Genomic DNA, 27308 nt, shown 5'->3' with positions numbered 1-27308 from the left:
CATCTTGGAAGTGGGGTCGTGAGCAAGCGGGAGCATTTGAAACCATAAAGAAGTTGCTGACGTCTGCTGATGGGCTGATTTATTACGATGCCAAGTTGCTGTTGCTACTATCATTGCGATGCGTCGCCGCACAGTGTTGGAGCAGTACATGGAATGCCAAATGGTGCAGAGCGACCTGTGGCGTTTACTTCAAGGAGGTTAACAACAGCAGAGAAGAACTATTGCCAGTTGGGCAAGGACCCTACTGAAAAAAAGTATATGAATCTATATAAGAACTGATATGAAATATCTCAAAACTGATATGCGACATATGAAACTGATATGAAATATCCAAAAACTGATATGCGATATAAGAACTGATATGAAATACCCAAAAACTAATATGCGACATATAAGAACTGATATGCAACATATGCCAACTGATATGAAATATCCAAAAACTGATATGCGATATAAGAACTGATATGAAATACCCAAAAACTGATATGCGACATATAAGAGCTGATATGCAACATTTGCCAACTGATATGAATGTGTCCAATAAACATATAAGAAATAAATTCATATAAGTTTCTTCAGTATACGACGTGCCGCGCGGGAAAGCAAACACGTGACTTGGAACCGCAGTGGAGCGGCTTGATTTACTGGCTTTCAAATAATTACGGCATGAGCGTTTACTTTTTATTAGGAGATTCGTCCCCTGAGCCGTTCTAAATACTATCAGAGGTACGACATTACTGAAAAAAATCCAACACGCTGAAAATATTATTTATTGCGTAGGAGGTCACCGAAAAACTTCGTACTTACAAAACGACCTGTATAAAAGGCGGAAACGCAGAGCTCCGAAGTAGTTATTGGGTGTGCTGTTGTATTCATGTTTGTTGTGCCGTGTATGTGTATATGCCCTCAATGTATTTGTTCAACTGATGCTAGTGGTATGCGTAATGTATCTACATGGTGGCGTGAGTAAATAAATATATTTTTGCAGCACATGAATTGGGCGGTACCTAGCGCCACCTAGCCTAGTGTAACTGATATGCGGCATAGGAAACTGATATGAAATAATAAGTTCTGATATGAAAAAGGTGTCCAATAAACATATCAGAAAAAAAATTCATATAATTTTTTTTACTAGGGGAGGCTTTGGCAGTGATGTTCGGGGTGCTGAAATTCCACCAATACGTCTGGGGAAGGTTTTTTTTAAAGTCTTTACAGAGCACAAGCCATTGTTAGGTCTGATTGGGCCCGATTGCCGCATTCCGATGCAAAGTTCACCGCGGGTGCTGCGATGGGCGTTGACGCTGAGTGGCTACAATTACAAGCCGTCCTACAGGCCAGGTGCCAGTTTGGGTAATGCAGGTACCCTGAGTCGACTGCCACTACCAGCCAAAAAATTGGAGGAGTCAAGAGTCCTAGATGTATTAACGCTCGAGGGAGCATACCCAGCGGTTCTGTCTGCTGCAGTAGTCGAGGCGGCGACTGGCCGAGACCCACTGCAGTGCTGGCTTCGTTACGTATGGCGTTGTGGACTGGGGGCCATCCACCATCCGGAGCTGGGTGGCGGCCATTTTTAAACCGCATGTAGGAATTCTGAGTGATGGAAGGCTGTGTGCTACAGGAGAACCGTGTGGTGGTTCCAGCATCGGTGCGAGCGGCAGTGCTAGATCTGTTACACGAGAGTTTTCCGGGGGTGGAGAAGATGAAGCTGGTGGGCCGAAGTCACGTGTGGTGGCCGGGCATCAATGATGACATCGCGGCCAGAGTGGGCAGATGTGCGGTCTGCCAAGTGCATCGGAAGGCTCCACAGGCAGTGCAGCACACACCGTGGCCCTTCCCGAAGCGTCCGTGGTCACGTCTCCATGTGGATTTTGGGGGACCTTCCCAAGGCGTCTACTTCTTGGTTTTTGGTGGACGCGTTCTCCAACTGGGTGGAGGTACTCTGCGTGCCGTCACTGTCGGCAGAGGCTACGGTGAAATGCCTGAGATCCATCTTCGCAAGTCATGGGTTGCCGGAAATGATCGTGGGTGATAATGGTCCAGCAGTCACAAGCGCGCCATTCAAGTTGTTCCAGGATCGTAACGGAATGATGCCAAAACGTATCCCTCCATAACACCCAGCATTCAACGGCGCCGCGGAAAGGGTGGTACAGACAGTAAAAGAGAAACTCAAAATGTCTGAGCCTAAGAATTTTGGGTGTCGGATCGCCAGGGTGCTGGTGTTCACCCACCGGACAACACCACATAGTCTTACCGGACGCACCTCTGCAGAGCTGCTCATGGGTCGGCGTTTGAAAACAGCATTGGACTTGTTGCGGCCGGATCTTCAAGGCAAGGTGCAGTTCCGACAGTTGCAGCAAGAGGTATGCAGTGACCGGTCAGCACGAGCAGAGCCGGTGCCCCGGCCAGGAGATTCTGTTTGGGCCAGGAATTTCAGGCCGGGACCTCGTTGGGTACCTGCGATTGCTGGGGCGACCACCAGCGCACCGTCGGCAAAAGTTCAGCTCACAGATGGTTCAGTTTGGAACCGTCATAGAGACTACCTGCGGCATCGGGTGACGGAGGCTGAATGATGAATCGGGACAGGAACTGCCGCATTCGTCAGTTCATCGAGCAGCAGCTAGAGGAAGCAGACGGGGCAGCTCCACAGGTGCAAATGGAGCTGGCGAGCGACTTCCAGACCGGCATCTCAGCAAAACCAGGGGTGTCCGTCAGCCCAGAAGGCAACTGTCGCCCAGGGGCTCCTGTAGCGCAACAGTACCCAGCACTCCGGAATTATACGAGAGTCCGGAAGGCGCCGCAGCGGTATTCGCAATAACCACGGACTTGTGGGGGAGGCGTGTTGTGGCAGCAGCTAGCGCCACGCGCCGGGCGCCCGCCTCGTGGGATAGCATGCAGCGGGCACGAGCCACTCGCTGCATGCCGGCAGCGAATGCCGGCAGGCCGATGTCGGCTGTGGGCCACGTTTGCTTTTAGATGCGGAGCAGTCAGTCTGAGTCTTGGGAGCAAGGAAATCAAAGGAAGTGTTGCTGAGCCAGATGCGGAGCATCTCTTGCTCGGGTCTATGTCCCGCGGCGTCGTTGACCGCACTCACACTGCGCATGCGCAACTCTCCTCCTTCCCTCTCTCCAACAGCTGCGCGTTACTTTCTCCGCTCTCTCTCTCTACCAGCTGCGTGCACTTCGCGTGCGTTCGCTTATACACCTTTTCCGTCTAACCTCGACCCAGCGCGTAACGTGCGATAGCCTCGACTCGGCGACTCGGCGCACAGCGGGAATAGTTCTTCCGGTTCTAACACTTCCGGTATGCGGGAGCAGGCCTAGCCGGCTGGCAAGATGCTGAAGTGGTGCGCGTTAAATGGGTTTTGAAGCTTTTGACAGCGAAGTGAATTGTAATAAGGTGGGTTAATACATCGATGTATCATGTCCGCGCATATTTGGCCATCGGGCTGCAACATGCGCAGTCGTTGACTGCAGCAGCAATTTCCGAAAACGGAAAAAAGCGCGCGACAAATTGTGCACCGAGCACAAGAAGATCGCAAAGCGAATGCGGCTGTAACGTATACACTTTGCATCGCTTCCCCACTGATATCAGCGGGGAAGCGATGCAATATCAGCACATTAAAAAAGCAAATAGGCAGAATAGAAATGGACATCTACAAGTGCAGTAATAGGCCTCGACGAGTCAAATTTAGAACGAATTTTGCAGCTTGTGGTGCAAATGTAAGACCGTGGGTGTAATGATTGTCATTGGCTACTCAGGTTTTGTTTTTAACTCCGTTCATTCCTACGAGGATGTGCACTATAATTTTGTGTGTTGCTCGGTAGCGACGCCCGTTAAAATACGTTAATGGAAACAATACGAATAGAGGGCGCAAAATCGTCGTCACCCTCCCCCCCCCCCCCCCCCCCTTTCACCCCCATCTGCTGAATAGTTCCGACGCATCTGGGCGTCATACGAAGTAGAGATGTCCCGGTAACTGGCGATCGTACCTCGACGGTGCACCATAACAAAAGCCGTTCGGCCCGCGTCGCCAACTCCCATTGTGAGTATTTCTACGATTAAACGATGATACTTCTATCCCCAGGGTCGCCCTCGCTCGCGCATAGAAACCCTCCGTTAGTCATTCGCAGAAAGCTGTCATTCTTCGCAAACAACAACACGCGAAGAGTAAACACTGGTAAACGTGCTCAGGAAAAGTGAACATACCTCCGACTTCGATTACCGGCGACGCTGGCGACTAACCTCTCGGCGCTCTTGGCGCAACAACGGGCGCCATGAAGGCGAATAAACACGCCAGAATACAAGAATAATTCACACTTTCAATAACAAACAAATTAAGAACTCACTAAAGGGAAAACAATGAAGATACGATGTACGGGGTCAATGGGGACAACGCGGGAGCTAGGAACAACGCTGCTCTCCGCATACCAAAATGGGCGCACTACTACAACCGTACGCCAGACGGCGCGGCTGTCGCTGCAACACGCAAGATGGCGACGACTACGCGGAAAAGGTGTATACTTACACCGCGCGCGCATGTGCAACTCTCCTCCTCTAGTCTCCTCTCCTTCAAGTGTGAATATAAGCAGCGGTAGCGCGCGCGTTCAGTTCACCCGCTGTTGCCTCCACTTCACTCCGTTCTTCCGATGAAGTGTGATGGAAGCAACAGTCCTGTCAGTTAGTGGGTTGGCGCAAGCAAGCGTCAGCACCACCCCACAGACTAACAGCAACGCTACGTCCACTGAAGACAAAGCTGCGCAGCGAAGGGCACGCGACGCTGAGCGGAAACGCTTGAAGCGAGCGGCAGACCCTGAACTACGGTACTCGACAACGCCAAACGCAAGGTTGACAAGATGGCTACCAGCGAGCTTGGAAACCTCCCGCGGGAGATTCTGCTGGTGTTGGGGAACAATACATGATCACGTCCAACATCGACGTAGTGGATGGGCTCGTCAACGGCGCTGTCGGCACGTTAAAGCTTTGCGAGCGCCAGGCCGCCGGCAACGACGACGCCTACCCCAAACGCCTGTGGCTACAGTTCCGGGATGCTCAGCATCACCCCATGGTTCCCCTCGGGAAGATGGTGTAATTTTTTCCTTTTGTATACATATTTGTGTAAATATAAACCTGTAACAGAGTGTGCCATTTCTTTACAACAAAAACAAAAACTAGAACAAGACAATATATATACATATATTGTCACGAATGACAATTGATGAGGCGATGATAACTTAAGAAACTAAACGTTTATTGGGGCAAACTTGTGCCCCAAAACAAAAAAGGAAGCTGAAGGTAACAACAGAACGTCGCGGGCATCGAAGTCGGCGAAACAGCTGGATCGAACGCTGGGGCGAGACCGAAACCGCTCACCATGGGGAGCCCCTTATGTACCCTCGCGGGTTTCTGGAACATTCGGCGTAGAACTTTCGGCGCGTGGAACATTCGGAACTCTATCAAATGAGATTTCAGTTGGTAGTCCAGCGGTTGAATGCGTCTCTCTCGTCCTTCTTACATTTGTGTGCTTGGGTTGTTCAGCTGGTGTCTATTAAGTATGTGTAACCAACGTGCTCAACTCTTTCCGGTGGTCTATCAAATGAGAATGATCTCAAACTTACGAGAACGCCAAGCTGAAAGAATAAATAAAAGGACATTCCGCTGACTGGAATCGAACCTATAGACCTTCCGCGCGACGGTCAAGCGCAACCATTTGGCCACGCACGTGGTCGCTCGGCGATGCGCGTTGCAATATTGCATTGCCAATTTCTTTTACATTACCGAATTGTAGTGTTGGTGGTTTGGACCAGAAGCCGAAGTTTCAGAGATTTCGGTTATCCTGCCCAAAAGGTTCACGCTATTTTTCTAAATCTAATCATAAAATGTTTCCTGCTTCTTGTAGCCAACACCATCCGTCTCTATGCATTCGCATGCTGAGGCTGAATCGGCCTTTACTGGAAATCTTGGCTCTTTTAGCATTTTTTTGCGACGCACATTATTTATATATTGATTTATTCAGGTTACCTCGCAGCGCCTAACAGGCAACATTGCGAGAAGGGAACGATTACATATTTTCACAACTTTACAAGCGTTAGCGTTTGGAGAGGCGCTGGTTTAGCTGGCTCCAATAGTAGGAGCGGTAAGGTCCCTATGGGGGTTTACTCCGAGATACGGCCGCCAAGACCGAGACACTCGGGCTTATACTTGGCAAGGCCACCAATTCAACGAGTGGCTCGGGACGTGGTATACGAAGCACGAATGTCCCAGTAACTTCAAGTCGTATGTCGACCTAACGGCGCCACAGTTCTTTCTCATTCAAATATTTTAAATTGACACCGTAAACCATCGTTACTGAAACGTGAACGAGTTCTTACTGACGTCAAGTTGAATCACTGCCTGAAATATGACGAATGAAGACACAATTTAGAAAGCGAAGCCCATATTTTCTTAAATTACTATTCTTAGTTTCGATTGATAGTTACGTTTTCCCCCCGCTCCGAAAAGAAATATATTTATAGTCAACATTCTAGTACGGCTCCGATTAGAAAACTGACGTACATAGATCGGAAGTTCATTTTAGTCACCTACTAACATTTTCAAGTCGTACAGTTGCTGCAATAGGTTGAAAAAAGAATCGAGAAGTTACCTTGACTGACAAACGACGCGCTTTCATCCGCCCGTTCGACCGCCATGCTCTAGAGGAAAAGGTCCGCCATTTTCCCATGCATTCTGGCTGCCGCCAGCGGCGGAGCTTGCAGGCAGACCCTCGGGGTCCCACACATGGTTACCAACCTGCCTACGATTTCACGAATATAATTATATCCTCAGAGCAGTGTCATGAACTTCAGCAATCCGCGAACTTACCGGTGAAAAGATATTCGTGTTCCTTTCGAAGCTTTCTTTTTGCATAGCGCGCACATGTACGGCCTCCCGTCAAAACTAAACTAAACCAGATAACCGACTTCGCGGGTGGCCGCGCCTGGCCGCGCCCCAGGATTACGAAACCGAGCAACCACCAGATTTCCGAGATTTCAACAGAAGGAAAGTTAATGCAGCGCAATGAGTACACTGCTTTTTATAAGCGTTAAAATAGTTCAGGATTAAGTTTACAACGTTAAATGATCACTGTCTATATTGATGAGAGTTTTCCGAGTTTTCAGTCTTCGCGATTACCATTGCGACTGCCGTCCTTCAGCTGGCAACATTGGTTTCTTTTAGGGCTGGGCGTCGATTAAAAGTTTTAACCCGATTAATCGCCACCCTTTAATCGATTAATTAATCGATTAATCGGTCTCGTTAATTTCCATGCATACTATTTTTAAAAAGTCAGAAATTAATATTTGTTTTCTGTTTTTGCCTTTGCTGAACATGAGGTAAAGGGCCTAATACACAAGTTTTATTATGAATTAACCTTGATGTGTAGTTAAGAACAGTTTGAAGGCACTGACACATTATTACTTCAGCTGCATGAGGTAAAAGGTTCGGTGATATTATCCGGCAAGAGCGACCTCCTTTGATTGTTCACACTATGGTCTCTCTCTGTTGCGCTAAACGGACACTCAAACGCTATTGAAGTGGCCGGGAGACGTGTAACCTTCAGCACCTTGTCAGGAGTTAGAAATCTTCCCCCTACAGTTTACTTTGGGCTAAATTCTGACCTAAAGTTTGTTTGCCCTTCATAGAGGTGTTCTCGTCCACGTCTGCGTGGTGAAAGCGTTTACTTTTTGATTTATTTTGGTTCGTTAAAATATTACCGATTAACTGGTTAAAAAAATTAATCGCGATTAAAGCATTAATCGATTAATCGGCAGGTTAATCGATCAAATGCCCAGCCCTAGTTTCTTTCTCTCGTGTTCTGTCGCTCTCTTTCGCGATCTTTCACTCGAGACCCAGGATGTCGGCGCGCGGGATTTGCCACGCCTCCTCACCCACCTTTACCCCCCTGGCGCCCCTGGCCATGCCTTGTTGATAGTGATAGCGATGGAGTGTCTCCGCGGTTCAGAGTTCCATACCGAAACTACGAGAAATGGTAGTCACCTCTAATTTTGTGCCTAATCCTCCTCTTTTTTCTGGTTGGATTAGCACCCTCCTTGCTCCTCAGCCCCCCCCTCTTTCCCGCAACGTTCCCAAAAACGAAAAGCCTAGTATAACACCGGTCTGTTTTTTCAGTGAAGTTATATTCCGGCAAACTCGAAAAAAGCTTTTTTCAAGAAGAAACACCTTCTTCTCTGTAAAAGGTGTAATATTTTCTTAACACCTTTCGGAAGCCGCCAAAAGGGGTAACATTTCATAAGCTTAGTAGGTGTACCAAAGATATTACACCTTTTAGTGAAAAAAATATAGCTCTTTGAAAAGGCGCAGTCGGTAAGAAACACCTTCCAAACACCGTTATACTTGTTTTGAAGTTTACTGTGTAGCAGAGGTAGACTGTGCTGCCGAATATGCGCACCGCTAGCTTTATCTGCAGAATTCCAGGGATCATTTCCGCTCGGCGTGAACTTATGGGATGGCGGGTGTGGTTGCAGCTTTCGCTCCCTTGTCCACTTACACGTGAAAGAGTGCACCTACATTCTTTCTTTTAAATATTGAATTGTTACAAGTACGACCACAATCCGGGCGTATGAGAAATGGAAAATAGTGTTGCAGAACACTTTTGAAAACATCAAACTTGCTTATATTGTTTTCTTGATAAATGTACGGGGAAAGTAACGGGAAGATAATTGGAAATGTAACCAGTAATGCAATCCGCTACTTTTCAGAAGTAATTTGTAACGGCAATCTATTATATGTGAGGATCTGCAATTTGTAATTGCATTTTACATTACATTTTTCAAGTATCGGGCGCATGTTGTTAAACATTGCATTGGTCTTTTTACGTGCATTGTTATGAATATTCTTCCTAAAAAAGGGACATAATATAAAAAAAAAGGCGTATGGCATTAAAGAAAAAAAATCTTTGATGTGCGCTTACATTTGCGCAATTTTAGCTCTGTCCATGGTGGCTCTGTCTAAACCTGCGCGCTTGCGCCTTTTTTTGGTACTGGAAACAACTAATGAGACGAAATATAACGTCTTCTTTTTTGACATTCATTTTTATTGAAATTGGTTTTAAAGACCCAATAAATTCAACGAGGTAAAAAATCTGAAGTGGTAGTGCAATCATTTTTTTTAAATATCTATTTTGCATTTAGTTATTAATTGAAAACTGCCCAGTAAAATTAACATGAAAGTAACTTGACAAGTAGCGAATAAAGTGATCGGTTACTTTATGACGGAAGTGGTACGTAATAATAATTTATTAAATTTAAGGCCGATCAAACTAACCTGCTATCTCTTTCATATATTTCAGGTGACGGGCAAACGTTTTACTATTACTCTGCGACAAAATGTACAGGTATAAATTATACCTCTTCTACCGAAGTGTTCACACCCTTATTATTATTTTTTTTGCCACACAAATTACGTTGGCCACGTAGAAATTAATTTCACATTTTGTTTGCATCCGTATTTTTCGCGATACTAAGAATTGTTGCACGGTGTAACAAAAAATGTAAAAACCTAACGATGTTGTCGACACGGCAGCTGCACAAGCCTCAATCAAGGATCGGTTGCATCGTTTTCGCTTAATTACTAATTGTGCGCAACTGGAGACAGTATCTCCTCTTTGTTTCTACGCGAGACAAATATCGAGTCCCGTCTTCTACGATCGCTGGTCACGTATAAAAACAACATTTAACGGCATTCAGGTGTTCGCTGAAAAGCGGCGAGCAGTTCAAAGGGCGCACCCTCCGTGTTATAAGAAAATATTGTTTAGTTTCGATAATTTTTCTTTTGTGTGTCGTATTTTTAATTTATTCTACCAACACACTCATCTAAACTAATAAACGGGAGCATACGCTGCGAACCAGCCTTGTGGGCAGACTAAAAGTGCGCAATACCAGCTAAGACAGTTAGCACCTCATTATCCTTCATTAACGAGTTGCTGCAGGTGCGTTTAATTGGGGTTTCATTAATGATCAACCCACTTAGAACCTGTCATATTCGAAAGTGTTGCTCGTATACTTTTCGCCACGCAATATATCACCTCAAATCACAATGAGCGCAATAACGGTGTGGGTTTATTTATTCAAGTTTTCGTTCTCGTGTTGGCCGAGATACTATTAGCATAAACGCGGGTGCAATTGCGTGTGTTTTAGCCACTTGCGATGATTTAGAGTTATTGCCAGGCGAGACCTGAGCAATAAACGCAGTTATCGACGTTAGCTTAATTTATGAACGTTTAGCGTCACGCGAAGTAGAAATGTTGGTTGGAAAAATAACAAACAGAGAAGATTGAGTTGGCCCCTGTCGTACTCTGAGAACAAGCCAGCGTACACTACTTCATTATAAAACTGAGAGCAGAAAAAAAAAGAATAAGAAAAGAAAGAAAGAAGCGAACAACACCACCCGCGACGTCGAAAACATTCAATAGTCACTGATATACAGACTTGACCGCTCTCTGGTGGTTGAAAACACATCACTGAAAGGTCAACAAACAAACGTATCTACATACTGCGCGGGATGAACCCAGGGCGGCTTGTACGTCTCTTTGCTTGTTAACTTTTCTGTTTACTTCTAACCGTGGAAGGGGTTTCATGTTTGCACGTATGTCAGTGCTTCCCAAACTCCGGTGACGTGGGTCCCACCGATATACAAAATACCGCCCTTCGACCCCCAATCTCCCTCTCCCCTTTACCGGCTTTTCGCAATGCCAGATGTTTTTAGATTTCAGTGCACTAATACATCAAATTGATGCTGACTTTTCTTAAAATTTATACAGTCAGAGTGAAAGAAAAAAGTAAGAGAAAAAAATCAGAAACGAATGTTAGCAGGGATGACTTCACTTAATAACCGAAGTGACCTTGCTTGTTAGAGCCCAGTTTCTCAGAACGAGGGCGGATTTTCGATACCGCAACTCTCAGTTCAGGCTCGACGTTGACCTGCGACCCGCATCTTGTTTTCCTCATCACAGGGAAGCCAACTTCACATATGAACCCCCACTGAATCTGCCGTGACTGTTCGTATCGTGACAGTTGAGTCATCCGCATCCGCAGACTGTATCGCACACGGAACGGATCCGCAATGTTATTAAAATATTGTATCCGCATCCAAACCGCTTCCGCAAAATTCGGAATTGCATCCGTTTCGTTATCTGAGCATTTGTGTTATATCATAATATCAAGCTTAAACAAAAAAAGAAAGAAACGTGTTAAAAACCTGAAAAAAAAAAGCGTGATAAAACCCGAAAAATACATGCCGGTAAACGTTTCACCAATACACCTTTTTGGAGTTACGAGCGCTGTCGGGAGAGTTGTCTGCGAACTACAATAAAAGAGTAGCCCAACATGCCTCCGCCCGTCAAAACATTTTGGCATCATGCCGTTGTATCGGCTTTCAGTGCTTTTTATACCTCATACTACCGATACTTAAAAAACGAAGCGCCAAATTCGGCTAAATACGCGCAAAGCTGACAGTGCTGCTGTCAGCGTCTTCGCATAGCACCGCGTCCCGGTGTCCTACAAAAATGGTGACGGCGGGAGTGTACGCATGCGCAGAAGCTTACTGGAAGAAGGTCCAATAGACCTTTTCCCAGACGACAAAATAAAAAGCAAAAAACAAAATATTTACCAAGTAAATTTTATAAGAGCGCTAGGGTCAGTTGACATGAGAAGAGGTAACTTCAGTTACTTTTGAAAGTTCAGACTACTGGCCAAAAGGGTTTATTTTTTAGCTCGTCACACGCCGCCTGTCGGCAGCACTTTTTACTACGCGTGCATCGTCATGGTCCCCGTTACAGTTTCTCGGAGATCCCGAAGCTCGCGAACGCATCTCCGGCCGTCCCATTCGTGCGGAGACAGGGTGTAATCCGAAAAAGAGAAGGAGGAGGCGTCTTTCCGCGGGGAGGCGCTCTCGGCCCAGCCATCGAAAGCATGGTTCGAGAGAGAAGAGCCCAAGGAAAAGTCTTGTTACGTCGAGTTACTGCAGCTTCTACATACAAATTATGTGTCTCGTGGTAGAACGGCGAACAGCCGCTCTGGGGATGTGGATAGACAAGTTGTGATGCTTATTTAATTTTAGATATTTCTCTGGACATGCTGCGGCTGGAGCAACAAGCGCGGGTTTTTATATAGTTGACTACACTCTGTAGCACGTATCAAACTCCAGAAAAAATTGAGCGCCATACATAAAAATGTTGAATTTCTCTAAAACAATTAAAATACTGTACTTTCTTTTTTTCTTTCTTGCACATTGTTTGACGCCGTTTTTTCATCCTGAGCAGAGGTTGGATACTATACAGTGCAGTTCTTGAAAGTGAATATATTCGGCAGAAATATGTCTGGTTCGGTGAGAATTAAAATCCGAAAATGCAGCTCCAACCAAAACTCGAAAGGAAACCCGCGTTTCGAAACCCACTCGGTTTCTTCTTCAAGGGTGACTGAAAGCACGCGGAGCATCAACAGCTCATAACTTCTTCGTCTTTGAAAAAAAAAGAAAAAAAAAAAAGAAATAAGGAAGGCGAAAATATGAAATTAAAAATATGTAAAATAATTTTTTAGTAATGTAGACGGTCATCTCTTCAGCTTTCTTGTCAGGCCACGGAGGCCATGTGCGCACAGAGAGGGCAATGCGCTCAGGGACCTGTTTAGGTTTTCTCGCGTATGCTGGATTTGCAACGATTCCAAGAAAAGTCTTCGGAAATCGAGCTCTTTTTTCACCTAAAACTAAAACTAAAACTAAAATAAGTAAACAATTATTTTACAATTCTTTAATTTCCTATTATCTTCTTTTTTAATACACCGATCTCACTGACCATTCAGTAACATCCGTGACGCCAACATAAGTTTAGCCCACAGGAGCATAGCCTCCTATATGCTGACAAAGCCTGGCAGATAGCAACATGACGCGGCCACTGAGAGTGAAAAGGTAGAGCGGCAAGCAATGCATAAGAGGAGAGTCATGTAACGGGCGCCCCGCTGCGGCGAGATGCCGAAACACATTATACTTTTTTCTCTTCTGTTAACGAGGGTAAACGGAACGCCCCCCCCCCCTTATCGACAAGACCATCAGGAAAAATCCTGATGGTCCATCAGGCTGATGGTCTGGCGTATTTTGGGACATTGATGGTCTGATGGCATGACGGTGTGATGGTTTCATGGTCTGATGGTGTGATGGTTTGATGGCTCGATGGCGTGATGGTTTGATGGTCTGTCGTGTTTTGGGACACTGATGGTTTGATGGCGTAATTGTCTGTCGTATTTTGGGACATCTGATGGCATAATAATGTTTTGATGGTCTGTTGGTTGGTATGAACTAATAATCACACATATGTGCCGACAGAAGACAAAGATTCAATTACAGTGAATTGTGAACTTTATTCTGTGCCCATTATTACTTCAAAAAGGAACTTCCGAGGCGTTAAGTTAGGTTAGGGCCTCGTAGAAACCTGAAACAGAAATCCCCTTAGAAACCTGTAAGCAAAGTCTGTATTTTGGTTATGGCATGTTATTGTTTCTATTTAAAAAAATATTGAACATTGAATTATTAATCCGCAAAAACAAAACGGAAGAGCAAATGCGCTTAATCACTCACTACTTTCGAGACTCCACTACGCGGAGTAACTTGATCGGTGTCCATTGAGTGCCTATCTACACTCTGTCACCATCGTCCATGCTGGGCATGGCGATCTTGTGCGCCAGCATGCAATACACTAGGCCTCGTCCGCCAGAGAATACGGTAATACAAAGCCTTGTGTTACTGCATTCGCGGCTTTGTCAACGTTTTTCCTCGTAACATTTGGTTCACAGTACACGTATGCCTAGTAAATAAATTTTCTACCAAGCAAAGTACGCTTTTTGGCACATTCTTCGCCACTTTGATCGGAAACATGATCTACTTGACATACAAAGTGGATCAACAAATTATTTCACCAAAGGACAATAAAACAAATCAGTACAAAACTATGGTTGCAAAAACATACCTCTGTCGATAAGAAGGTGTCTTTGCTACCTTTAGAGTATCCTAGGACAATTGTTGAGGATAATTACTACGGATTGAATACCTCGTTATAAAGCCACGCCGCTGTCAGCTTTCCACACTGAATGAAATTCACGCATTCACGACGATATGAGATCATGGGCGCTTCCTCTCGGCCACAGCTGGAACCACCCGAATATAGTCAGGTTCTTTCCACCACCGAAAGATGTCATGAGAAGCACCATGAGCCTTTTTGTGTTCTGATGGTCTATCAGATATCCTGATGGTCTCACCCGGGCAACATCGAAACATTTCGATTTTCCGTCAGTCACCACAAGGAACGTTTTGACGGTCTCTGAGCTACGAACAGAAGCCTTTAATGGCCCATCAGCCACGATCAAAAAATGTTTGGTGGTCCATCAGACACCATCAAGTAAGCCTGTGGGACCATCATAAGAAGTCTGATGGACCATCAAGAAGGTTTGTTGGGCCATCACATAAGGTTTGTTGGACCACCAAGAATGTGTGATGGTCCGTCAAGAAGGTGTGATGGGCCGCCAAGAACGTGTGATGGTCCATCAAGAAGTCTGATGGATCATCGAAAATGTATGATGGGCCACTAAGAAAGTTTGATGGATCATCAAAAATTTCCGATGGTCGTTCAAATCGGGGGTTGTTCCTCCGTTTCGGTTTCGTCTCCCGTACGAAAACGTCAGATATGGCCCTGATGTATTTGATATATAGCCATATATGACAATATAAGGAGTCTAATATGGCCTTATACCGCCATATCTGGGAGCAAATACGGCCACATATCGCCATATAAGCGGACAAATACTGCCATATATCTCAGGATCGTCTCGTTGACGTCGCGCCATGTCGTCGGTGTTCACTGCGCTTAGGAAGCATTCGTTGTCATCGTCGTCGCAGCTACCGGGAGATGTCTCGACAGGGGCTCTGGACCAGACTTGTACGTAGTTCAACTACTCTACTCAAGTTACTGCAGTTTAACTACTTTTCTGAGTAGTTTAGTAACTTTCAATTACATCTTTATTTCGGTAATTAGTAGTTTACTTTAATTACTTTTCCAAGTAACTTCTACTCACGTTACAAATTACTTTCGAATTTTAGTGGTTGTTTTGCCTATCCCCAAATATTCCTGCACAAAGGAAATAAGATGTTCGAGGAAAGCATGCGGCGTAGGAAGTGGAGGGGGGGGGGGGAGAAAATGGTTTGGTAGAGTCTAACCGCCCTCCCCCCCCAAATTTTCACAAGCCCCCCCCCCCCCTCTCCAGTGCAACAACCCTGCTACGAGGCGCGGGCAGCGAACCGACACGGTGCAAGTAACCGCGGGATTCGCGCCAAAGACTGGCGTTTCTCTGTGTTCCGAGGCTCAAGAAGACTCGATCCTTTTGAAGAAAGGGCTGGTCCCCGCTTATCCCCAACTAGAAACTCTTGCTACTACAGGAAATGCACACACTGCATCCTCACTCAAAGGAGGCAACAAAATGCAGGACCTTCTCCGAAGCTCATCTTGTGCTCCCGAAGTTTGTGCTGTACTCGAAAAATCACGTGCTAAAGGGCAACGCAAAGATTAACTTTTTGCGTTGCCTTTCCTCCCAAAACTCAGAGTATGCAAATCTTCAAAGATTCATAGATCGTTCGAGAAACCTGTAGTAATTCCCGCAACGTTTTAAAGCGCAGCTCATAGGCGCCCGTTTCCGGCTTGAGCGGCGTCGCCGTCAGCGTAACCGCGCGGTGCATCATGGGAAATTTCCCATAATGCACCGCGCGTCACGAGGGTCCCGCGCGGTGTATATGGGACCTTTCCTATAATGCACTGCGCGGGGAGGAGAAGGAGGAGGGGGAGAGAGGAGGAGGAGAGGAGGAGCTTGAAGGATGAGGGGACGATCAGGACGAGGAGGAGGGAGAGGGGGGGGGAGGGGAGGAGGAGTAGCAGAGGGCAGCATTTCTGTGATAAAAACAAGCCAACTCATATTTGGCTAGCACAATTTCGCTAACGGATCAAAACATCTGTACTTTCTTTTTACGATAAAAAACATATCAACGTAACTTTAAAAGTAATTCGATACCTTTTGCAGTAATTAGTAATTTTCTCAATTACTTTCTATTTGAGTAATTTCTACTCTACTCAAATTACTTTTGACGTCAATACTCAATAACTTAACTTATTTACTTTTTTGAGTAACTTGTATATGTCTGCTCTGGACAGACAATCGGCGTCGCTATGCTTGCGGCCTGACTTGTAGACCACAGTCATGTTGAACTCTTGTAGTCGGAGCCTCCATCGAGCGAGACGTCCTGAAGGGTCCTTTAGGTTCGCAAGCCGGCAGAGTGAGGGGTGGTCCGTGACAATGCGGAAAGGACTCCCGTATAAGTACGGGTGAAACTTCGTGATGGCCCAGACAACCTCAAGACAGTCTTTTTCAATCGTGGAGTAATTTTTTTTTCCGTTTTGGACAGTGTCCGACTTGCGTAGACTATGACTCGATCGGCGCCTTCCTGCACTTGAACCAGTACCGCGCCAAGTCCTTCGTTATTTGCGTCCGTATGAATCTCGGTTTCCGCATCTTGATCGAAGTGTCCAAGAACAGGAGGAGTCTAGAGTCGTTGCTTCAGCTCGTCGAATGCGTGCTGCTGCTCTTCGGCCCATTTGAACTTCTCGGCGTCCTTCGTGAATTTTGTGAGCGCACCGCTCACGGTGCGGAAATCCTTGCGAAATCCCGAACGAAGCGTCGATAGTAGGCACAAAGTCCAAGGAATCTTCGCACGACCTTCTTGTCTGAAGGCGCTGGAAATGCCGCAACGGCGCGAGTTTTCTTGGGGTCTAGGCGGACGCCGTCGTTGCTAACCACGTGGCCTAGGAACTTCAGTTCGTCATAGGCGAACCGGCACTTTGACGGCTTGAGAGTGAGTCTGGCGGTCTGTATTGCTTGGAGGACAGCTCGGAGTGGTCGCAAGTGCTCGTCGAAGTCGCTTGAAAACATTACGACGTCGTCAAAGTAGACGAGGCAGCTCTGCCACTTCAGTCCTGCCAGTACGGCTTCCATGACACGCTGGAAAGATGCTGGTGCCGTGCATAGTCCGAAAGGCATCGCCTTGAACTCGTACAGTTCATCCGGCGTGACGAAAGCTGTCTTCTGTCGGTCCTGTTCGTCGACTTCGATCTGCCAGTAACCGCTCTTCAGATCCATCGATGAAAAGTACCGAGAGTGGCGCAGCCGGCCTAGCGTGTCATCGAGGTGGGGGAGTGGATAGACGCCTTTCTTCGTTACCGCGTTCAGCTGTCGGTAGTTCACGCAGAACCTAAACGTTCCGTCCTTCTTAACAAGCACGACTGGAGAGGCCGATGGACTGCTTGAAGGCTGGATTATGTCGTCGTTCAGCATTTCTTGCACTTGCTCCTGAATGACCTCCTTTTCTTTTACGGAGTCTCGGCACGGCGGTCGGTGCACAGGGAGCGCGTCGCCCTCGGTGACGATGCGGCGCAGAGTCGCACGCTGGGACGAGACAGATCCCGGTTCCCCACGCGGAGCGCCTTTTGTACCGGCGTGGGTTTCTGGAACATTCGGCCTAAAACGTTCGGGGCGTAGAACATTCGTAACTCGGTGAAACGAGAGAGTTCTCGAACTTACGATAATGACAAGTAGGAAGAATAAATAAAAGACACTTCTCTCCCAGGAATCGAACCCTGGCTCTTCGCGAGGGAGGCAAGCACGATAACCGTTAGGCCACGGCCGCGCTGCCTACTTGGCAGCTGCCTGCGCGGCAATATCACGTCACGTGACGTCTCGTGATCTATAGACCAATTCAGTTTCCGAGCTATATTTAGCAGCAAAGTTGGTATAACGGGACCTCCCAGTAACGTACATTTATGCTACCCCCATGTATCCCCTATTCAAAATTACACTTCAGCCCTGATGTACTATGGGACTCTCTGAGCCCTTCAAACCCCTTCAGCCTTTCAAACACCTTGTGCCTTTTAAACACATTCAGCCTATGTACACCCTTAAAACTTTCAGACCCCCTCTGTCCTTCAACCCTTTAAATGCCAAACTGAGTGTGCACTATAAACCAAAAATTTATTAAAACATTATTAGAAGTTTATTTCATACATTGAGCTCTACATGTATGCTGTAACTAAAAAAAGACAGTAAGAACCAACTTGTACCCAAACCCGGGCGCAAGCAGCTGTAGACAATGCGATCAGACAAAATAAGAACAACAGAAGTCTTTGCCGCGAAAAAAAAAAACACACACAAAAACCTTCGGAGTATTCCCATTGCCGCTAAGTAAATTCTGAGATGTATGGTAGTTCAAATAATAAAAGCGAGTAGGCGTTCCACACGCACATATACGATGTCAAGAACAAGTTTGGCGGAAACCACGAACGCGAAAGCAACGTCCGGAGCCGTTGCGAAATCCTGAGCACGGTCACGGTGTCGTCGCTGGCCCCGTCGCCGTGGCGCCCCCGGCGTCTTTTTCACTCGCTGGAAAAGCTTCTGAAGCCGGACGGACGAAGAGGCGTAAGAAAAAAGGTACTGAGACACCTTTTCCCTGATCCGCACACTGAGCTGTTCTAGAAGAAATGTCCCACAAATGGGACGGGAAGCCGACACTGAGCGTCCGCTCGTTGCGGCTGTTCGAAACAAGAAGGCCAAGAGGCTTCCCCAACGCATATATCCTGAAAGGTCACGTGATCTCTCCCAGAGTCCGGTTAAGACGATTTTGATGGGTGCCGTGCTTCCACGGAAAAGATAGTGACGAACCTCACAGGCGTCTAAAACAACCATGACGGGTCTCTTACACGATTAGAAATTCTTGGAGGGTACGTCAGGCCACTTAGGGAACTTCGATTAACATCTCAAGCCGTCCGAAGTTCTTGAAGGGTACGTCGAAACATTTAAGAAACCAGGTGGGTCCCATGGACGGGTTTTTAATAGTGACGCTTCCCTACATTCTGAAAACGCTACGCCCCCCCCCCCCCCCCCTCCCCCATCCTGAAATTTGGAGGTTGGGGAGGGGTGGGGTGCGAGGTTAATGCCTAGAGAAACCCATCCAAACAAAATAACGTCGAAAGAACCATTAGATGCTCAGCTCCTCGCCTTCGTAATGAAAGTAATCCAACCTTTATAATTTTTTTTCTTCGGACGTTTCCTATGTTCGTTACCGCCGAGCCTTGTCCTTCTATCGCTCACTGTTAGAAAGCGGAAAGGTGTCACTATTTTAAGAAAAAGGGAGAATTTAGTCAATAAATAATTGAGTCTAATTGAAGTTTCTACCGAGGCGAACACCCTCGTCTCATTCTCCTTTCTGATTTCTTCTTCAACATTCTGCGCCGCCGTCAAGTAAGCTCAGTGGTTCAATCGAATTCAGTGTTAAGTGTTCGCACCTTTTTTCCTTCTTTGTTTCTCTTTCCTTTCTTTCGACCATTCACAGCTACATAAGAAACACCGACTGGTGCCACTGCGTCACCGCGCTCAAGCTTAATCACAGCGCCTCGCTGTTTGATGTTTGAGACGAAGTTCCGTTTCGCCGCCCTTTCGAAACTCTTGCTGGGCCGCCTCACTTCTGCGTGAGCTAGTGATTGTGATACGCTGCTTATGTTTGTCGCGTGTGTGTTCATGCTGCCGGGACAAAGACATGCGTCCATATTTTGACACTGTGCCCCTCTGCTTTCCACGTAACCTCAGACTAGACAGCGATCTGAATCCTTAATTAGATCAAGGCGCCAGCTGACAAGCGAGACAGACACGCGCAGCGCAGCTTAAATGGATGCTGAACTGAAATTCGGATTTCGCAAAGTAATTCCGCAAAAGCGTTGAACGGGACGATACAAACTCCAGTACATCAACCACACATCGACATGGCGGTGCCCGCGAGGCAGTCGGAGAAAGGGGTCTGCATACCTTAAGCGAACTTTATTCAGTGGCCCTTTCCGATATTCAGTGCCATCTGGTGGCTCAACTATGGCAGTTTCGTTTTTGTCGTAGTCTAGTCTACAGTATGTTATATGGCGCTGTCACTTTTGTAAGCCAACGGCAAGCGAGAGAGCTTGCTGTTCACAGTGCATTTCTGTCTTGATCTCTTTCAGTGTCCATGGCCATAAAGACGCAACCAGTCACAACGAAGCGCCAGCCCTTATAGATGCCTTAATAAAGTTCTATACATCAAGAGACTTTGAAGTCGATTCTGTGCTTCTAACACATTGGCTTGGCCCGAGTTAAAAATGAACGCTTACGCAGCTCTCGCTTTCACTTCCTGGTTTGCATCGCGGTAACGTCTCGAAAGTATAGGGCTCGGATCAGCTTAGGAGCATCTTCAATTTTTGCCTTCATCAGTAAACAGAAGGCCGCCAGTAGTACGGCACATACGGCATTTTTTCAGATGATAAGGGAGGTCAAAGTGGCCAGACTAAATTTCGGAAAATTTCTATTAAATAATGATTATTGGAAGACGGTATAGCTTTTTGCTAAAACACACGCAACGGCTGAATCTTACGACCACTAGTTCCTGGTGTTCCCATATTAAACCGTGAAACTTCAAAACCAGCGACGCTAAACACAAAACCGAGTTGGCGGAAATGAGGGAGTTTGAAGAAATGGTTTTCTAGGGGGTCCGGTTTTGATCAAGGTAGGAGCAAGAGCTTTGTCGTCTGTTGGGTCAACGTGGCGTCATAGCTTTCTGCTGGGTTCGCGTGATAGACGAATAAGTAATGTTGGCACTTTCTCGTGCCCACGATGGGGGGAGAATTTTGGGGACGACGCCTCATCAACACGAACGGCGAGAGGGTTCTCGCTGCCTTAGATGTGCTTATTACGACTGCTCCCTCATACACCTTTCGATCTTAGCTCGGGTACGGCAGCAGAAGAACACTTCAGAGTTGTGAAGGGAAGCACAGGTTGCTTATCGCTTTCAGTGTGAAATAGCAGATGATCGAAGTTCCATCCCGCGTGCGATTTAACATTACCGGAACTGCTCAGAGGCAAACTAGGTCTCACTTTTGCATGCTTCCAAGTAGCCAGCTCGAGCTTCCAATACAAACGTCCTTCTTCGAATACACGTCCACGATTCATTAAAACTCCCAAAACTTCTGCGCCATCCAAAATCTAAGAACGGCACCTTGTCCCCAGGGGCACGCGCGCGCCCACACACACAAAAAAAAAGCTTTTCCTCGGACGCAGAAAAGTATTCACACGGACGAAATTTGCCCCAAATAAACCTGGAGCAGCAGCCAATAGGAGGCCCTTGCGGATTCACACGATCGAACCAATCAGAAGACGAGGATCGAAGAAAACGGTTCTTGCTATCGATCGAAGGAGGCGGCGTTGGGTCCCTTCGGAGGCCCTCCACTCGTGCTCAGCCCAGAAGGAGTGGTCAGGGGCACGGTGCCTGGAACGCGTCTTCGACCGGTGTCTGATTTTTGTGAGATCTAGCTTGTCTCTCAAAGAGCGAGCTAAGATAGCGCTCGTAGACGATTCGTCTGCAAACGCGAGCGAAGAACGCAGCACGTCTGCTGCGAAACGTCATTCGCAGACGTAAATAAAATAAGAAACACCGTACAAAGTGTGCCAACAGACAGGAAAAAAGTGCATCGTCTGCTGCGAGGTGTCAATGACCACAGAAGTGTGACGTCGCTGCTCCAAACAAATCGTTGCTAGGGGCGTTGTTATGGACGAATACATGGGACTGCATTTCGCTCGGAAGGAACAATCGGCCAAATATCGGACGTGAAATTTAAACGTCTAAAAAGAAGAGATATAGGAGGCCTAGATTTGACACTTGCAAAGACAGAAGTTTGCCATGAACTGGCTGTTTCTGAAACATTTGCGACGGTAACTTCCGGTCCTCGGTACGTCTGGAGATGCCTGCTGGGTGTTTCGATCGATCGTGCAATGATGGTCAGGGTCATATTTTTTTATATTTAAGTGAAATGTATATCTTAAGGCCATGGTCTTGGGAGGAGCACACAGCTATATGCTAATGTCAGGTAATTTTCTTCCAGAGCTATAAAATATAAAATCTCGAGGGCGTCAAGATTGCCAAGGTTTCGCTATGGTATTTTCCATAGCCGTCAATTTCACACCGAAGTCTGCACGTATAATATTTTTTTTGTGATTATATTATGCGAGTTTTCCGACACAGACACAAAATATGACAATACAACAAAGTATTTGTATAAAAATTGCCCTAACAGGTTAAATAAACACGTTTTAAAGACAGATTCACACATTATATTCCCACGATCTACTTCATATAAAACGACGCAAAATATATACAAATTAGAATATTGAACTAAATTTTACGAATTTATTGAAAAAATATGTTTAGTGATTATTGTGGTATTGTTATTAATGCAGAAACGACAATATTACATTTCTTTGAATGCGGCTACATTGCACGTCAATATTAAAAAAAAAAAGAAAAGAAAAAGACGCTTCACTTTTTTATTTTTTGAACTTTCCTTCACCGTTTAGAGTCATTTGAACTGACTGGTGATAGCACAACATTGAGTAAAGTTTGACCTCCTTAAGAGAAAAACGACAACAAACCTTCACTCAAATTGAGTTAGCTTGTCCTGGTTAGAGGGGCTTTGCCTCACGACGCCGGTTTTAAAGATATATTTTCTAGAACCGACAAAGGGTGTACAGTAACGCTGCTCAATCGTAGGGTGTAAAAAGTAATGGTTTATCTAGTTTAGTTTTATATTTGTTTTTTCTTCAAAACACTTTCGAATTGAGTGTTTCTTACGGAGCACCGTATAAGGCTGCTCATATCTATCTCAATAGTGTGTGTGGATTTAATTGTTCTCACTTATGTCCATCATGTGTGCAATCGAAAACGTACCTTTAAAGTTATTATTTAGGAAGTGAATTACTAAAAGCATTTATTATTCTAGTTATATGAAAGGCTTATTTTTTTCTGAATTTGAACTTTGGCAGGAACCAATATTACATCAACCGATTCTTTTTTGTGTAATATGTACTTTTCACGGGAACGATTTGGTCCGCGTTTCGTGAAACAGCCCCTCTATGTATACCTAAATCTTTCTGCCAAGGACATGACTTTCGTAAAGTGTATATGTTGTGTCGATGTCTTCTATCGTCATATCGCTGTGTGATGTATCGTCCTCACGCATGCGCGCCCTATGTTATCGCTCGACGCTCTGGCTATAAGCCCGGAGCGCCGCTGCTGGGTCCGTTCACTTAATCGTTGTTCGTTCTTGACAATTGACCATGTTGTCAATAAAACAATAAACCCTGCTGCCCCTGCGTCTGTCCATACTTCCCACAACGTAACAGTGCCGACGAAGATGTGAGGGTCAGCAAGGCTGTTTGCTGAAGAACCATGATCGTGGACGACGACGACAAGACTTCGGACAGGACCACGCAGAACAGTTCCTTCTTGGGGCACCTCCCGGAATTTTCTCTGGGGAAGGGCAACTTCGAGGTTTACGAGGAACGCTTTAAAGCTTTCGCAACTGCAAACAAGATTGAGCAGGCTACTAAGCAGCGCGTATTCCTCACGCTTATTGGCGAGGCTGCGTTCATCACGCTTCAAGATCTGCTCTTTCCGAAAAAAAAACCCGCGGACGGCAACTACGACGACGTCGTCCAGATCCTCTTGAACCACTACGCTCCCAAGCGTTTGGCGGGGGTTGAACGATACAAATTCTACCGAAGGGATCACCCTTCAAGGTGAAACCATTAGTGACTTTGTCGAGGAAACCAAGAAACTGGCAGCTACGTGCGAGTTGGGCACGTTTCTAGAAGAGGCGCTTCGAGACCGTCTCATCGTGAGACTACAGAATGACGTGATCCGCTGCAAGCTGCTGGCGACAGGCGACAAAGACATCACCTTTGACCGGGCCTACAGGTCTGCCTTGGGAATGGAAACGGCGCAAGGCCAACGCAAGAGGTTCGGCGCACAGAGGAACCTTCAGCTAACACCAGAGTTCAGGGTGACGTCAACTGGCAGCGAAGGTCTACGCAACGACAAGGAACATAACTTTCCGGCTACAAAGACAAATGCCACGTGCACTAGATGAGGTGGTGCACACAACTCATATGTGTCCTCACTTAAAGAGCGAGTGTTTCAAACGCTCAATACCTGGCCACATTGCGAAAATGTGTAAAAATGTGCCAAAGCAGTAACAACAGTAGAAAAGCTGTCAAGGAAACTGAATTGTTCGAAATTTAAGCAAACCCGAAGGCAAACGCATACTGTGTAAACGTAGTGATGAACGGCAAACAGGTCGAAATTTAACTAGATACGGGATCTGCTGTTTCGATAACGAGTAAAAGCGCATTTCGTAAAACCTTTGGGAAAAAACGCTGTGAAATAAGCAACGTAAGGCTAAAAGCTTACAATGGAAGTTTGATTCCAGTGAAAGGGTGTGTTAACGTTCGAGTAACGTACGAGGAAAACGACCAGATTCGGCTGTTGATCATTGCGCAGGAGGCAAAAAGGGACAGTCACTCCAAACTTGCTAGGTCGCGCGCGACTGGTTATCAAAAGTGCAACTGGTCTCGGATAGTGACAGTGCACACGGTCACGACGGAGGTGTCATTGAAACAGAAGCACAGTGACGTGTTTAAAAGTGGACTCGGCGCGATCCAGGGCTTCAAAGGAAGCTTACTTCTTAAAGATAACGCCCGGCCTACCTTTCGCAAAGCAAGGCCTGTGCCTTATGCACTCAGTGAAAGCGTATAAAAAGAGCTACAGACTTTGGAAGAAAACAGTGTAATCTACCGAGTCCAACACAGCGATTGGGCAACGCCCTTAGTCGTTGTTCCAAAGAAAGGCAAGACAGTGAGACTCTATGGGGATTATCGTGTCACAGTAGATCCACATTCAAAAATAAATCACTGCCCACTTACATTGCCCGAAGACATCTTTGCGGTAGTAGCAGGAGGAACAGTTTTCACCATCCTCGATTTATCAAAAGTTTACTTGCAACTAGAGCTGGAAGAGCACTCGCAAGAGCTTCTAACGGTGAATACCCGCCTCGGGTTATACCGGTTCCGACGTCTTCCCTACGGCATGGCAATTGTGTCTGCAATGTTCCAGTCAGTGATGAATCAGATGCTTAAGGAAGTTCTATGCACTGCTTGCTACTTCGATGATGTTCTAATTTCCGGTAGAACGCACGCGGAATGTGCAGAAAACACCGAGCGTGTTTTGGAACGACTAAGCAAGCACGAAATCCGTGTAAATTAAAACAAAAAGTATAGTTTTTATTGTAGATGTTTGAGGTATTTAGGGAGGACAAGATAATCAGCAATGGACTGCAACCAACAAAAGAAAAGGTCGAAGCGGTGTTGAAAGCTCCAGAGCCACAGAACGAGAAAGAGTTGAGGGCTTTCTTAGGCTTACTGAACTTTTACCCAAAGTTTTTGTCGTGCCTTGACGGAACACTAGAACCGATGCGCAAACTGCTCAGAAAAGAAAACGCATGGAGCTGGATGCAGGAGTGTAAAGAAAGTTTCGAGTGCTGCAAACAGTTACTGTGCAGCAACGCTGTTCTTGAGCTCTATGACGCAGCAAAACCGATCAGACTGACCTGTGATATGTCTTTTTAATTTGTTGGTGCAGTTATCTCTCATGCTGTTAACGGAGAAGAAAATCCAGTGGCTTATTCGACTCGAACGTGCTGCTTGCTGAGCAGAACTACGCCCATACCGAAAGAGAAGCTTTGGCGTATGGTGTATGGCATACAGAAATTTCACAAGTATCTGCATGGTAGTTTCTTTACCATCGTAACAGACCACCAACCGCTCACGAACAATTTTGATCCGAAAAAGCATTAAAGTTCCGTAGCCGCAGCAGCAAGAGAGCACCACTGGTCCAACGTACATGCCAATTACCAGTACGCCATCCAGTTCGAAAGGGTGGTTTCATCTAAAACGCAGACAGGTTTTCAAGGTTACCGTTACCTTGCACGCGGACGCAGGAAGCTGCTCATTACTTCTCGCCCGTTACAGACATGCCGCTAACAGTTGAAGATGTCGCAAAAGAAACTGAGAAACAAGAGCAGCTGGGGAAAGTTCGCGAGATGACTTGGCATGGTTTGCCCAAAGTTGTTGACAAGGAACTAGAACCGTATACCTTCATCAGATGGTACGAACTATCATTGGACATGAACTGTCTCCTACGGAACAACCGCGTGGCTATTCCATGTTCCTCGAGGACGAGTGTGCTGGATCTTCTGCTCGAAGAACATCCAGGCATTAGCAAGATGAAAATCCCCGCTCGGGGGATCGTGTGGTGGCCCAACCTTGACAAAGACTTTGAAGAGTCTGTCAAAGAGGGTGACATTTGTAACAGTGTCCGCACTTCGGTACCAGCAGCACTGTTACAACCGTGGTTGTGGTGTTCCAATAACTGGGAACGCTTCCACCTGCACTCTGCCGAAAGAGGTGGCAAGACCTTTCTGGTTATGGTTGACTCGCACTCCGAGTGGATTGAGGTCAAACTCATATTTGGGCGAAACCAACTGAACATACAAATCTCAACCATCCATACAAATGATTTGAGAAATTAAATGCGCCTTCAACCGCTGGGCTTCCAACTGTTTAATGAATATTCAGCTGGTTTCGCCCAAATATGTATCACCAAGTAGCTCAACCTTTTTCATCGTAAGTCAAACTCAAGTCTAGCACAACCACTCAAAAGGCAGTAGAGGTTATACGGTCGGTGTTTGCGTCCTATGGACTTTACAGAAATATTTTACAGAAATATTCAAAATATGACCAGGGCCATGACCCTATCAACTGACATGAAAATACCCAACAACAAAGCTCTTGTGGTTATAAAGCTTCATTTGTATTCCATTAAGTACGCATGGGTACATTGAAAGGGTAAGCTTTTTTGTTTGTCGTCACATAATGTTGAGCACCAAGATACAGACTCCCCAAATATCACTTCCTTCTCCTTGTATTCGCGGTGATATACCTTCCTTGTGAGAGGGCTTTGGGCTTTATGGTAATGCACTGTAAATTCAGTTCTCAACTGCCCGCAGCAGTGACGTCCGCCAACAGTCCTTCGTGAGCTAATGACCCGTGGAAGGAATTGGGGGGAAAGGGGGAGGGGGCGGGTTTAGGGGGGCAACTCAGGAAAACACAAATATAAAGCCAACTAATCTAAGGACTGCATGACTTTTCATGCCGTAGGATAGAGTAGCATCACTTTGCAACCTTTGTCGGTTACTAAAGATGTCTCTTTGCAGCCCGCGTCGTGCGGCAAAGCCCCAATAACGAAGACAGGCTAGCTCAATGTCA

General features: G+C 46.2%; 1 pseudogene; it reads left to right on the top strand.

Moving 5' to 3' along the window:
• The first annotated feature begins 23376 nt into the window (after positions 1–23376).
• Positions 23377–24036, top strand: LOC121835071 (annotated as a pseudogene).
• The last annotated feature ends 3272 nt before the right edge of the window (positions 24037–27308 follow it).

The sequence above is a fragment of the Ixodes scapularis genome, unplaced genomic scaffold (assembly GCF_016920785.2).
Source record: "Ixodes scapularis isolate PalLabHiFi unplaced genomic scaffold, ASM1692078v2 PGA_scaffold11__112_contigs__length_91849675, whole genome shotgun sequence".
Lineage (NCBI taxonomy): Eukaryota > Metazoa > Arthropoda > Arachnida > Ixodida > Ixodidae > Ixodes > Ixodes scapularis.
Note: the sequence above shows the minus strand (reverse complement) of the source record. Positions and strands in the feature narration are given on the sequence as shown.